Source organism: Heterodontus francisci, chromosome 34, assembly GCF_036365525.1.
Source record: "Heterodontus francisci isolate sHetFra1 chromosome 34, sHetFra1.hap1, whole genome shotgun sequence".
Classification (NCBI taxonomy): Eukaryota; Metazoa; Chordata; class Chondrichthyes; order Heterodontiformes; family Heterodontidae; genus Heterodontus; species Heterodontus francisci.
Genome location: NC_090404.1, coordinates 43061737 through 43076309, shown reverse-complemented (window position 1 = coordinate 43076309; position 14573 = coordinate 43061737). Strand labels below are relative to the sequence as shown.

The 14573-nt window shown below is 45.0% G+C and overlaps 1 non-coding gene across 1 annotated transcript; it reads right to left on the bottom strand.

Annotated features, from left to right (window-relative positions):
* Nucleotides 1-214: 214 nt before the first annotated feature.
* Nucleotides 215-298, bottom strand: trnas-cga (transfer RNA serine (anticodon CGA)). The gene has a single exon. It is a non-coding gene; the product is annotated as a tRNA-Ser (tRNA).
* Nucleotides 299-14573: the final 14275 nt, after the last annotated feature.

The following is a 14573-nucleotide window of genomic DNA, read 5'->3' as shown; positions in this document are numbered from 1 at the left end:
AGCCCACACCACTCAAGCTCACCCACGCCTTTCAATATTAGCTGCTTTTCCCATTTCTTCACCTTCAACAGGCTGATTTGTTTGTTTATTTCTCACACATTTTTTGCCTTTTGTTCAGTTTATGACAAATCCACGATCTCTGATTGATACTGAGACATTTGAACATTTCCAACCAGCAAAGTGAGCAGTCAACTCAAGAAAAATGACACAAAGCCGCTGTGAGCAGGGCTTGAACCTGCGCAGGGAAATTCCCCATTGGATTTCGAGTCCAACGCCTTAACCACTCGGCCATCACAGCTCAGCTGCTGTTGGCTTTTCTAATTAAATCATTGGTACAATGCATTAGACAATTGCTTAAATGAGACATATTCTGGGGAATCATAGCCTTTGAGCCTTGTGTTGAGTTGCATCTCCCAGTGTATGTTAAAATTCCCATGATGGAATCAGTGTAGTTTACAACACAGAAGGAATCCTCCCGACCCGCAGAGCCTGCACCAGCTCTTTGAAAGATCAGTCAGTTTAATCCCACAATCCATCTTTTCCCCATCACCCTGGAAATCAGTCCTCTTCTCTTCTCGCTATTCTCTGTTTTATGTACCTCAGAAAATTATGTATCCGCGCTGTCACTGGTCCTTTAATTCCATCACTTTAATTTTTCTAACAAGTTGATTATGTGGTATTTCACCAAATGCTTTTTAAACTCCATCTCCACAACATCAATCACATTACCGCTACCCTCATCAACTTTAGAGATATACAGCTGCACAGCACAGGAATAGGCCCTTCGGCCCATCGTATCTGTGCCAGCTATCAAGCACCCATCTATTCTAATCCCATTTCGAACACTTGGCCCGCAGCCTTGTATGCTATGGCGTTTCAAGTGCTCATCTAAATACTTATTAAATGTTGTGAGTGTTCCTGCCACTACCACCCCTTCAGATAGTGTGTTCCAGTTTCTTTCTCCATTAATTGTATAGACTCAGTTCAAGGTCCAAATGAACATTGGTGTGAATGGAACGTGTGCAGCCTCGAAACAGCGGTGGTAACTGAGCAATGTTAAAGGCTTTAAGACCGTGAAAGTGAATGTTACAGTCTGCTAAGCCACAGTGAACTGAAATGGAAGCAAGTCAGTGTTAATAGTGGAAGGAATAATCTGAGAGAAGGGGCGGGTTTGAATGTTGGAACGTGAAACACAGGCATGTGTAAGTGAAATGCTGTAAAAGGAGACAGTAGTTTTTTTTCTCCATCAAGAAGAAATTCATTTTCAAGAAGTAAGGATTGGTTATTTGCTGCATTCCATTAGTTGGTGCAGCAGCCGGTTCAAGACATAAAGCAAGCTCTGTCTGGATTTGGAGTAGCTGTGACCACAACACAGAGTATTCACCATTATACATTCACAGTCCCACTGAAGCAGCTGCGATAGTCTAACACAATTGTTTGAGAAAGATCTTTTTTAGTGAAGAGGATTTCTCGACAAAAGCTGCCTGATCTGCTGAATCTTTCTAACATGTGATGCTTTTATTTTGGACTTTCCACCTGAGCATCTTTTCTGCTGAGATCAGAAACAGCAAGGGTCCCAGCACCGAGCCCTGTGGTGCACCATTGGTCACCGATATAACACAAATTATGACCGCATTGGGAATGGAACCCCAATTCAATGGAATTATGATCACTGAAACCCCGACTATCAACAATTTTGGGGGATGCCATTGACCAGAAACAGAACTGAATCAGCCACATACATACTGTGTCTACAACAGCGGGTCCGAGGCTGGGAATTCTGCAGCGATTAACCCAACACCTGACACCCCAAAGCCTGTCCGCCATCTACAAGACACAAGTCAGGAGTGCGATGGAATACTCTCCACTTGCTTGAATGATATTGGAGCTGCACTCAGGAAGCTCAACTCCATCCGGGACAAAGCAGCCCACTTGATTGGCAGCCCATCCGCCACCATAAACATTCACTCCCTTTGCCACCAAAGCACAATGGCAGCAGTGTGTATCATCTACAAGATACACTGCAGCAACTCACCACAACTCCTTCAACAGCACTTTGCAATTTGACAGCGCTTTGCAAACGCGTCACCTCTGCCACCTGGAAGGGCAAGGACAGCAGATGAGTGGGAATATCACTATCTGCTAGTTCCCCTCCAAGCCCCACACCATCCTGACTTGGAAATATATCACCGTTCCTTTACTGATATTGGATCAAAATCCTGGAACTCCCTCCCTAACAGCACTGTCCATACACCGACACCACATGGACTGCAGCGGTTCAAGAAGGCAGCTCACCACCACCTACTCAAGGGAAATTAGGGATGGGCAAGGCAAATCCCCAGGATGTTGATGGTGGAGGATTCAGCAATGATAATGCCGTTGAACTTCAAGGGGAGATGTTTAGAATTTCTCTTGTTGGGAATGAAATTGTCCAGCAATTGTGAGGTGTGACTGTAACTTGCCGTTTATCAGTCCAAGCTTGACTGTAGTCCAGGCCTTGCTGCATATGCATATGGACTGCTTCAGTGTCTGAGGAGTCGTGAATGGGACCAACCATAGTGCAATCATCAGCGAGCATCCCCACGTCTGACCTTGTGATGGAGGGACGGTCATTGATGAAGCATCCGAAGTTGATTGGATCCAGGACAAGATCTGAGGAACTCCTGCAATTATGTCCAGGAGCTGAGATGATTGACGCCCAACAACACAACCATCTTCCTTTAAAAATGGAAGAATAGAAGATAAGAGCAGGAGTAGGCCATTCGGCCCTTCGAGCCTGGTCCGCCATTCATTCTGATCATGGCTGATCATCCAACTCACTAATCTGTTTCCGCTTTTCCCCCATATCCATCGATCCCTTTGAGCCCAAGAGCTTGAAAACATACAATGTTTTGACCTCAACTGCTTTCTGTGGGTGCGAATTCCACAGGTTCACCACTTTCTGGGTGAAGAAACGTCACTTCATCTCAGTCCTGAATTTTTTATAATTCATTCATGGGATGTGGGCGACGCTGGCCAGGCCAGCATTTATTGCCCATCCCTAATTGCCCTTGAGAAGGTGGTGGTGAGCTGCCTTCCTGAACTGCTGCAGTTCATTTGGTGTAGGTATACCCACAGTGCTGTGAGGAAGGGAGTTCAAGGATTTTGACCTCGCGACAGTGAAGGAGCAGCGATATAGTTCCAAGTCAGGATGGCGTGTGACTTGGAGGGGAACTTGCAGGTGGTGGTGTTCCCATGTATTTGCTGCCCTTGTCCTTCTAGTTGGTAGACGTCGCGGGTTTGGAAGGTGCTGTCTAAGGAGCCTTGCTGCATTGCTGCAGAGCATCTTGTAGGTGGTACACACTACTGCCACTGTGCGTCGGTGGTGGAGGGAGTGAATGTTTGTAGATGGGGTGCCAATAAAGTGGGCTGCTTTGTCCTGGATGGTGTCGAGCTTCTTGAGTGTTGTTGGAGCTGCACCCATCCAGGCAAGTGGAGAGTATTCCATCACACTCCTGACTTATGCCTTGTAGATGGTGGGCAGGCTTTTGGGAGTCAGAAACTGAGTTACTCGCCTCAGGATTCCTAGCCTCTGACCTGCTCTTGGAGCCATGGTATTTATATGGCTACTCCAGTTCAGTTTCTGGTCAATGGTAAACCCTAGGATGTTGATAGTGGGGGATTCTGCGATGGTAATGCTGTTGAATGTCAAGGGGAGATGGTTAGATTCTCTCTTGTTGGAGATGGACATTGTCTGGCACTTGTGTGGCGCGAATGTTACTTGCCACTTATCAGCCCAAGCCTGGATATTATCCAGGTCTTGCTGCATTTCTACACGGACTGCTTCAGTATCTGAGGAGTCACGAATGGTGCTGAACATTGTGCAACCATCCGCCAACATCCCCACTTCTGACCTTATGATTGACGGAAGGCCATTGATAAAGCAGTTGAAGATGGTTGGGTCTAGGACACTACCCTGAGGAACTCCTGCAGTGATGTCCTGGAGCTCAGATGATTGACCTCCAACAACCACAACCATCTTCCTTTGCACCAGGTATGACTCCAGCCAGCGGAGGGCTTCCCCCTGATTTCCGTTGACCTCAGTTTTGCTATGGCTCCTTGATGCCATACTCGGTCAATTGCTGCCTTGATGTCAAGGGCAGTCACTCTCACCTCACCTCTTGAGTTCAGTTCTTTTGTCCATGTTTGAACCAAGGCTGTAATGAGGTCAGGAGATGAGTGAACCGAAACTGAGCGTAACTGACCAATGGTTTACCCCGTATCCTTAGTCTATGACCACTGGTTCTGGACTCCCCCACCATCGGGAACATGCTTCCTGCATCTACCATGTCAAGGCCTGTTAGATATTTATAGGTTTCTATGAGATCCCCCTCCCCGCCCCCACACACACACACAACCCGCCCCCACCCCACCACCCCACCACCCCACCCCCCACCGCCACCCCTTCAGCTTTCTGAACTCTAGCGAATATAATCCTAACCAATTCAATCTCTCATACGTCAGTCTGGCCATCCCAAAATTCAGTCTGGTACAACTTCGTTGCACTCCCTCGAGAGCAAGAACATCCTACCTCAGATAAGGTGACCAAAACTACACAGTATTCCAGGTGTGGCCTCACCAAGGCCCTGTACAATTACAGCAAGACATTCCTGCTCCTGTACTCGAATCCTATCGCAATGAAGGCCAACATAACGTTTGCCTTTTTTTTTACACCTGTCACACCTGCATGCTTACGTTTAGCGACTGGCGTACGAGAACATGCAGGTCTCGTTGGATATTCTCCTCTCTCAGTTTTCTCGGCATTCAGATAATAATCTGCCTTCCTGCTTTTGCCACCAAAGTGGATAACATCACATTTATTCACATTATACTTCATCTGCCGTGCATTAGTTTGATCAATTTGCTTACCCACTATTTTTTTCATGTTTGTACTTGCAGCTGTTCAATTTTCAGTCCGTTGACACCCTTTCTGTACGAATGCTTTGTCTTTCAACGCACCATTTACATATCTTTGCTCCATGACCTTCTGGTCAGCAATTCTGTGACATTGTCCTATTTCCACCTTCTCCTTGTTATCTCTTGCCGCACCCATACTTTACTTGCTTATTACCTTTTACATTTCCAATATTTGCCAGTTCTGAAGAAGGGTCACTGACCTGAAACGTTAACTTCTCTCTCCACAGATGCTGCCAGATCTGCTGAGTATTTCCAGCATTTTTTGTTTTTATTTCAAATACTCCTGGATTTTCGTTTCCCATCTCTGGTCAGCCTGCAGCCATGTCTCCGTAATCCCAACTATATCATACCCGTTTACATCCAATTGCACAATTAATTAATCCACTTTATTGCTCATACGGACCATTCCCTGGTGTGCAGCAAGGTTAGACTCAAACCAAAGAAGCTGCATCACTCCAAGCAGAAGAGCCACTCACTCATCAACACGAACAGAATTTCTTATCCACAGTTGTTACATAAATTTCTAAATTCAACTTGAAAAAGCCCTTCAAAACACTCCCACAGGGGATGCAGAGACCAAGTGGGCCTACATCAGAGATGCCATCCATGAGTAAGCTATGATCACCTATGGTAAATGTGTGAAGTAGAATGCAGACTGGTTTCAATCTCACTTTGAAGAGCTGGACTCTGTCATAGCCGCTAAGTGCATTGCACTGTTGAACTCCAAGTAGGTCCCCAGCGAGCTAACATCTGTAGCACTTAAAGCAGCCAGAAACACTGCACTAAGAACAGCCAGGTGCTGTGCAAATGACGACTGGTAACACCGATGCAGCCATATTCAGCTGGCCTCCGACACCGGAAGAATCAGAGATATGCATGATGGTATTAAGAGAGCTTTTGGGACACCCATCAAGAAGATCGCCCCCCTCAAATCTAAATCAGGGGACACAACTACTGACCAACGCAAGCAATTGAACCTCTGGGTGGAGCACTACCTAGAACTGTACTCCAGGGAAAATGTTGTCACTCAGACCGCCCTCAATGCAGCCCAGTCTCTGCCAGTCATGGATGAGCTGGACATACAGCAAAAAAAATCAGAACTCAGTGATGCCATTGATTCTCTGGCCAGCGGAAATGCCCCTGGGAAGGACAGCATTACCCCTGAAATAATCAAGCGTGCTAAGCCTGCTATACTCTCAGCACTATACGAACTGCTTTGCCTGTGTTGGGACGAGGGAGCAGTACCACAGGACATGCAGGATACCAATATCATCACCCTCTATAAGAACAAAGGTGACCGTGGTGACTGCAACAACTACCGTGGAGTCTCCCTGCTCAGTATAGTGGAGATGTCTTCGCTCGAGTCGCTTTAAGCAGACTCCAGAAGCTGGCCGTGCATGTCTACCCTGAGGCACAATGTGGCTTTCGAGCAGAGAGATTGATCATTGACATGCTGTTCTCCCTTCATCAGCTACAGGAGAAAGGCCGTGAAAAACAGATGCCCCACTACGTTGCTTTCATTGATCTCACCAAAGACTTTGACCTCGTCAGCAGACGTGGTCTCTTCAGACAACTAAAAAAGATCAGATGTCCACCAGAGCTACTAAGTATCATCACATCATTCCATGACAATATGAAAGGCACAATCCAGTATAGCAGCACCTCATCAGACTCCTTACCTATCCCGAGCGGTGTGAAACAGGACTGTGTTCTCGCACCCACACTGTTTGGGATCTTCTTCTCCCTGCTGCTCTCACATGCATTCAAGTCTTCAGTAGAAGGAATTTTCCTCCACACAAGATCAGGTGGCAGGTTGTTCAACCTTTCCCGTCTAAGAGCGAAGACCAAAGCACAGAAATTCCTCATCAGGGAACTCCTCTTTGCTGACAGTGCTGCATTAACATCTCACACTGAAGAGGGCGGCACAGTGGCGCAGTGGTTAGCACCGCAGCCTCACAGCTCCAGGGACCTGGGTTCGATTCTGGGTACTGCCTGTGTGGAGTTTGCAAGTTCTCCCTGTGTCTGCGTGGGTTTTCTCCGGGTGCTCCGGTTTCCTCCCACAAGCCAAAAGACTTGCAGGTTGGTAGGTAAATTGGCCATTATAAATTGTCACTAGTATAGGTAGGTGGTAGGGAAATACAGGGGCAGGTGGGGATGTTTGGTAGGAATATGGGATTAGTGTCGGATTAGTATAAATGGGTGGTTGATGGTCGGCACAGACTCGGTGGGCCGAAGGGCCTGTTTCAGTGCTGTATCTCTAATCTAATCTAATCTAGTGTCTGCAGAGTCTCATCGACAGGTTTGCGGCTGCCTAAAACAAATTTGGCCGAACAATCAGCCTCAAGAAAATGAACATCATGGGACAGGACGTCAGAAATGCTTCATCCATCAATATCAGCGACCATTCTCCGGAAGTGGTTCAAGAGTTCAGCTACCTAGTCTCAACTATCACCAGTAACCTATCTTTCGATGCAGAAATCAACAAATGCACGGGAAAGGCTTCCACTGCTATGTCCAGACTGGCCAAGAGAGTGTGGGAAAATGGCGCACTGACACAGAACACAAAGGTCCGAGTGTATCAAGCCAGTGTCCTCAGTACCTTGTTCTACAGCAACGAGGCCTGGACAATGTATGTCAGCCAAGAGCGATGTTTCAATTCATTCCACCTTCGCTGCCTCTGGAGAATCCTTGGCATCAGGTGGCAAGATCGTATCTCCAACACAGAAGTCCTCGAGGCCGCCAACATCCCCAACTTATGCACCCTATTGAGCCAGCGGTGCTTGGCCATGTGAGCTGCATGGAATATGGCAGGATCCCCAAGGACACATTGTGCAGCAGGCTCATCACTGGTACCAGCCGTCCATGTCTCCACTTTAAAGATGTCTGCAAATGCGACATGAAGTCCTGTGACATTGATCACAAGTCGTGGGAGTCAGTTGCCAGTGATCGTTAAAGCTGGCGGGCAGCCATAAATGCGGGGCTAAAGCGTGGTGAGTCGAAGAGACTTAGCAGTTGGCAGGAAAAAAGACAGAAATGCAAGGGGAGAGCCAACTGCATAACAGCCCTGACAACCAACTTTATCTGCAGCACATGTGGAAGAGTCTGTCACTCTCGAATTGGCCTTTATAGCCACTCCAGGCGCTGCTCCACAAAGCACTGACCACCTCCAGGCGCTTACCCATTGTCTCTCGAGACAAGGAGGCCAAAGAAGAAGATTATTAATACTCCACACGTTAAGTTGCAAAGCCTAAGGCTTCTCTTTTTGACATTACTTGTCTCCTTCCCACTATTTTTCACTGTGGCCCTGTTTGATTCAGGCCCTTGATTTCGCTGCCTATCACTTTTCTTATTCCCCTTTGGTTCTTGTCCTTGATCACCCTTCCTCTGACTCCTTGCAAAGTTTCCCATCCCCTGCCATTTTAGTTTAACCCTCCCCAACCGTTCTAGCAAACACTCCCCCTGGGACATACCTTTGTGTAAGGTATGACTTCATCTCGTGGAGCGTTTCCCCTCTCTTTCCCATTGCCTCCAGTTTTGCTCGGGCTCCTTGATACCATACAGGGTCTAATGTTACCTTGATGTCAAAGGCAGACACTGTCATCTCTCCAATACAACTTTATTTTCCATGTTTGGCCAAGGTTGTAATGAAGTCTGGAATTGCGTGCCCCTGGTGGAATCCAAACTGAACATAGGTCAGCGATGTGTTACTGAGTAATTGTTTATTGATAGCACTGTCAACGATACCTTCCACAACTTTGCTGATGATTGGGAGTAGACTGATGGGGTAGTTAATGGGTGGATTGGACTTTTTCCGATTTTTGTAGACAGGACATAGCTGGGCAAATTTCGCATTGTCAGGAAGATGTGCGTTTTGCAATTGTACTGAAACAACTTCTCTGAGGACACAGCTGGTTCGAGAGCACAGATCTTCAGTATGACAGTTGGAATTGTGTCAGGTCCCATCGTGTTTTGTATATTCAGTGCCTTCACCCGTCTCTTGATAGCACGTGGATTTAATGGAATTATCTAAAGGCTGGCATCAATGATGATAAGGACCAATCTTCTCTTCAACCCAGGACCGAATCTGCTTCCACCACACTCTCGGTATTGGACATAGCTGTGGCCCCAGCACTGATCCTTGAGGCACTCCACGAGTTGCAGTCTGATATCTTGAAAATTCTCCATTTATCTCTACTCGTTGCTTTCTGTCCATTAACCTCTAAGTCATCCTTGCATGCTAATATATTACTTCAATTCCATGAGCCTTTATCTAGTATATTAATCTTCGATGGTATCTTACCGAATGCCTTTTGGAAATCCAATTATACTACATTCCTGGTTCCCCTTTGTCTGCCCTTTCAGTTACATCCTCAGAATTCTGGAATAAATTTGTCAATCAAGATTTCCATTCGGTAAAAACATGTTGACTTTGTTTGATCAGACAATGATTTTCCAAGTGCTTGTTAATACTTCCTTTATCATAGATTGGAACATTTTCCAGATGACTGATGTCAGGTTAACTTGCCTGCATCTCCCCATACTACAAGCGGTGCGTTGTGGCTTCAGTGGCGCAATCGGTTAGCGTGTGGTACTTATACAGCAGTGTAATTAATGAACTATGCCGAGGTTGTGAGTTCAAGCCTTACCTCGAACACTGAATTTTAGAAACGGGGTGCAATGAGAAACAGCTTGACAGTGCAGAAAAGTTCGTCCGAACTGGCCAGAAGAAGGGATCCAAAACAACGATGAGGTGACATTAAAGCAACAGGAGCCACGTGCGGTGAGAGCCCTGCAAAACTTCATAGTCATTTCCAGCAGAGAAGGAGACAACTCGGTCCATGCCAACTCTGCACAGAGCAACGCAGTCAGGCTCGATGCCCATAGTCCTGCAAGCCTGCTTTTCTCAGAATTCCTCCTGAAGGCATTAATCATTTCTGCTTCCACCACCCTTGTGGGCAGCGAGTTCCAGGTCATTATCACTTGAGATACAAAAACAGTGCTTCCTCATATTCACCCACATCCTTTTTTTCCCCACAGAACTGGCAATTTTTGGTCACTACTCCTTGTGCCGTTTCCCTTGTCTAACTTATCCAAGCCTGTCATAATCTGGTACACTTCTATTAAATCTCCCCTCAATCTCTTTTGTTCTAAGGAGAACAAGCCCAGCTCTGCCAACCTAACCTTGTAACTAAAGTGCTCCATCCCAGGAACCCATCTGCTAAATCTCCTCTGCACCCTCTCAAGGATGCTCATATCGTTCCTGAAATGTGCTGACAAGAACTGCTGCTAACCAGAGCTTTAAAGAGGTTCACCAAAATTGTACTGAGTACTTCTATTTATGAAGCCTAAGATTCCTTATGCTTAACTAACTATTCTCTCAAAATATCTTGCCACCTTCAAAGATCGATGCACCTGCACCCCCAGGTCACTCTGTTCCAGCACATTCGTTAGAACTATGCTATTACATCTACATTGCCTCTCCTTAATCCCTCTGTCAAAATGCATCACTTCACACTTGCCAGTATAAAATTCAATCTGCAAACATTCTGTCCGTTCTACTACCCTTTCTATGCCCTGTTGTTGGCTGTTCATATTATGCTCACTGGTTGCTGCAGCTCCAAGTTTGTTGTCATCAGCAAATTTTGAAATTCTGCTATCTTGGGGAACATCACTATCTACCATTCTCCAGTCTGAAAAACAACCACTTTCATTGACTCGTTGTTTTCAGTCCTTAAGCCAATAACTTCTTCAAATGGACACTGACCCTCCTATTCCACAAGTCACAATTTTGTTAACAAGCCTTTTCTGTGGTACCTTATTAAATATTTTGTTAAAATCCATATAAACAACATTCAACACACTCCCTTCATCAAACTTCTCCTTAACTTCAACAAAAAATTCAATTCAATTAGTCATGCATGATCTGTCTTTTACAAATCCCTTCTGGTTATCCTTAATTAACTTGAACATCTCTCCATGTAAATTGATATTTTCCCTGACTATTGTTTCTAAAATCTTACCCACCACTGACGTTAAACCAACTGGCATTTAATTGCTCGGACTGACCTTACACATTTCTTAAATAAGGGTGTCACATTTGCCACTCCCCAATTCTATGCCACCTTCTATCCTGACTCAAACATCCAGAACTTGTGGAAAGACCTTGACCCATCTTGGACTGAGTCTGAGGAGAGGTTTCTCCAACAGAGGCTGATTTTGACCTTGAGCTACATTTGAAATTTCCATTTCATCAGACATGTCTCTCCAACTCTGCCTTGGATCTGAACTCAAACATTTTCTTGCACAAGATTCTGGCATGATTTGTGATTGGTGCTCAACTCGGAACCAAATTATCTGATTTATTCGACTCATTTGATTCTTTCCAACTTCCTTCTTTTTTTGTGAACCTCTGAAGGTAAAAAATGAACTATATGTACAAACTTAACTTTTCCACTACCAAACATCTTGAATAAATATGTGCGAGGACCACATCTTCCACCACTCTTCCTGGTCACCACTTCAACCACTTGTGATGATGAATCTTTACTCTCACCTTCTGGTTCAACTTCAGACTTCTTTCTCCCACTCTACCCCTATCATGGCACTCTTTCTGTCTTGATTGTTTTTCTTCTACTGACAGCGCTAAATGTGGCTTCAGCAATGAAAACCTCATTCTGGCCTGTCTATTGAGAAACAGGTCCCTCATAATTTTATACACCTCCATTACATCTCCCCTTAACTTCCTCTGTCCCAAGGAATACAAACTCAGCCTTATCCAATCTTTCCTCATAGCTCATCTGCATGTAAATGACGTTCAGGATGAGTTTCCGAGTTTTTCTCCCTGAGTCTAATGAATCCGATGATTGTCATTGGAATCCTTTTAGACGTGGATCCGATGCTATTTGTCCCCCAGGAAGTGACCATTCTCATTCTGTTACTCTGAGCAGTTTCTTTTGGTACAAATGCTGCAATGGAACTTCCCACTTTTAAAGTATTATCATTCGCTGTACATTAGGCTGCATCTACAAACTTCTCTCTCACATGTCCAGTGATTCGGATGACAGTTTTCACTTGTAAATCAGGAATTGTGACATTCACAACAGGGTGCTGGAGAAAGACACAGTTTGAGCGCGGGTGACACTGGTGGAGGAATGGAGAGCTGGGGTTCGCCCGTGAAAGCAGCAGCAAAGTTTAAAACAATCACAGTGAACATGGAGCTCCAACCCATAACCATGTAATTAAGAATTTCATGCTCTATTGACTGAGGTAACTGAGCAACCCACGGAAGCGTTGCCATATCTCTCATTAAAGTGAGATAACTCTTGGTTTCCGCCTGGTGCCTCAGCTTTTTTTGTGTTCCATTGTGTAAAAGGAAATTGATCAGCAAAAGCCCAAGGATGCAATACATTCCACTCAGTCATCAATAACATCATTCCCATCTTCCACTTTTCAGCTGCACCACCTTCCAAAGATTGCAATCCATTTTACTGCGGAATTGTTCTGGGATTTATTGTTTACCTACGTTGTGTTCTCATTTTGATATGAGATTCTCTACAATATCCAACACAAAGTGAATTGCAAACCTAACAGAAAAACACGAAAAACACAAATCCCATGGTGCTCACTTTCAGATACAGAACAGTCAGCTTTTAAATAACATGAAGACATTTTACATGGGAACGATTTTGAAAGTTGTTACTATTGTTTGTAACTCTTTCATTGTGCTCAGAGGTTTGGCCCGGGCTGTCGTGTCCCGTGTCCCATGGATGTACAGTAACCCTCTGATTGATTTGTTGTTTTCTGTTGACAGTGGGTGATTGGAGAGTGTGGGTTTAGAATATTGCTGCTTGTCCCGGTCTCACTGACTGTGGCGTTGGGAATGGGTGAATAATTGATGTAACTGTTTTCATGTGCGACATACAGCTTAGACTTGCTGTTATTAACCGAGGTATCATGGAATGATCCTTTAATAATCGCTCACAAATTTGAACAGAAATCAGCTGTAATGTTCAACGTTGAGGGAGTCTTTCTGCACAGTTCCGAAGAAGGGTCACTGACCCGAAACGTTAACTCTGCTTGTCTTTCCACAGATGCAGCCAGACCCGCTGAGTGATTCCAGCATTTCTTGTTTTTGTTTCAGATTTCCAGCATCCACAGTATTTTGCTTTTATTATGGAAAAACTGCACTGAAATCAACCTGGGGAGCATAACCAGAATGTTAAACTGTTATTTTAAATTAGCACGAGGTGATTTTTTTCAAAGTCATCTTTAAATCATCTAAAAATGATTCCAAGCTCATGACATTCTGGCTCTTTCAGCCGTGTTGAAAACATCAAATGCTTTGGCTTTTGACATCTTCAATCTTCAAGAAATCATTCATTTCGAGATACAGCACTGAAACAGACCCTTCAGCCCACCGAGTCTGTGCCAACCAATAACCACCCATTTATACTTACCCTACAGTAATCCCTTATTCCCGACACGAGGAGCAATTTATAATGACCTGCAGGTCTTTGGCGCTGTGGGAAGAAACCGGAGCACGCAGAGGAAATGCACGCAGATACAGGGAGAACTTGCAAACTCCACACAGGCAATACCCATAATTGAAACCGGGTCCCAGAGCTGTGAGGCTGTAATGCTAACCACTGTGCCACTGTGCACCTCATGCACACTGTGGAGCAGTGAATACACTTTTTAAATAGCATGTGATTGGCTGAAAAGTTCCTTGCGACGGACTGAGGTGATGCAAGATGCTATATAAATGCAAATTCTTTTTTGTTTTTTTTGATGTCAGAGAGCACATCTTCACAGATAACCTGGAATGGGCTGGGGTAGCTGAGTGGGGACAACACTCTGGTGTCATTCCGTGGAAAGTTAGGGACTGTGATCGGAAATCATAAGGAAGGATGAACTGGATGGTGGAGCGGCCTCTCATTTGTACTTAACTCTGTGAAAGGCCTTTCTTCTGACTTCCACATGTGTTTGATACATTAAGGCATGTTTCCAGTTTTAACTGTGCAGCCTGCTCTGCTAAATGCATGGCCGAAGTAGCACAAATTATAATTCAGGAATGTGAGATTCCAGATCCGTGGATAGACTGGAGAAGCTGGGGTTGTTCATCGTCGAGCACAGAAGGAGAGAGGAGAATTGATCGAATGCTTAAATGAAGGGTTTAGATCCAAGAATTAAAGAGGAACTGTTTCTATTGGCTGAAGGATTGAAACCAGAGAGTACAGATTGAGGAAGATTGGCAGAAGAAGAGTCGACATCGAGATCTGCTGAAAGATCACTGACCTGAAACATTAACTCTGTTTCTCACTCCACAGATGCTGGCGAACCTGCTGAGTATTTCCAGCACTTTCTGCTGTTATTTTAGATTTCCAACAACAACCATATTTTTGCTTTTGTGCTAAGTTTCATCCCAAATTCTGCGAGTTTATTTTTAACTTTTCTGCTGCTTTTATGACCGAACTCCATTTACCAGGCACAATACTTTATTGCATGCAGTTATAGCCGAGTGGTTAAGATGACAAACTTAACAATCTGTTGTGAATTGTGTGTGAGTGCTCGTGTCCTGCTGTCTACCTTTCTGGCGATTTCAAAGTTTAACCAGGTCC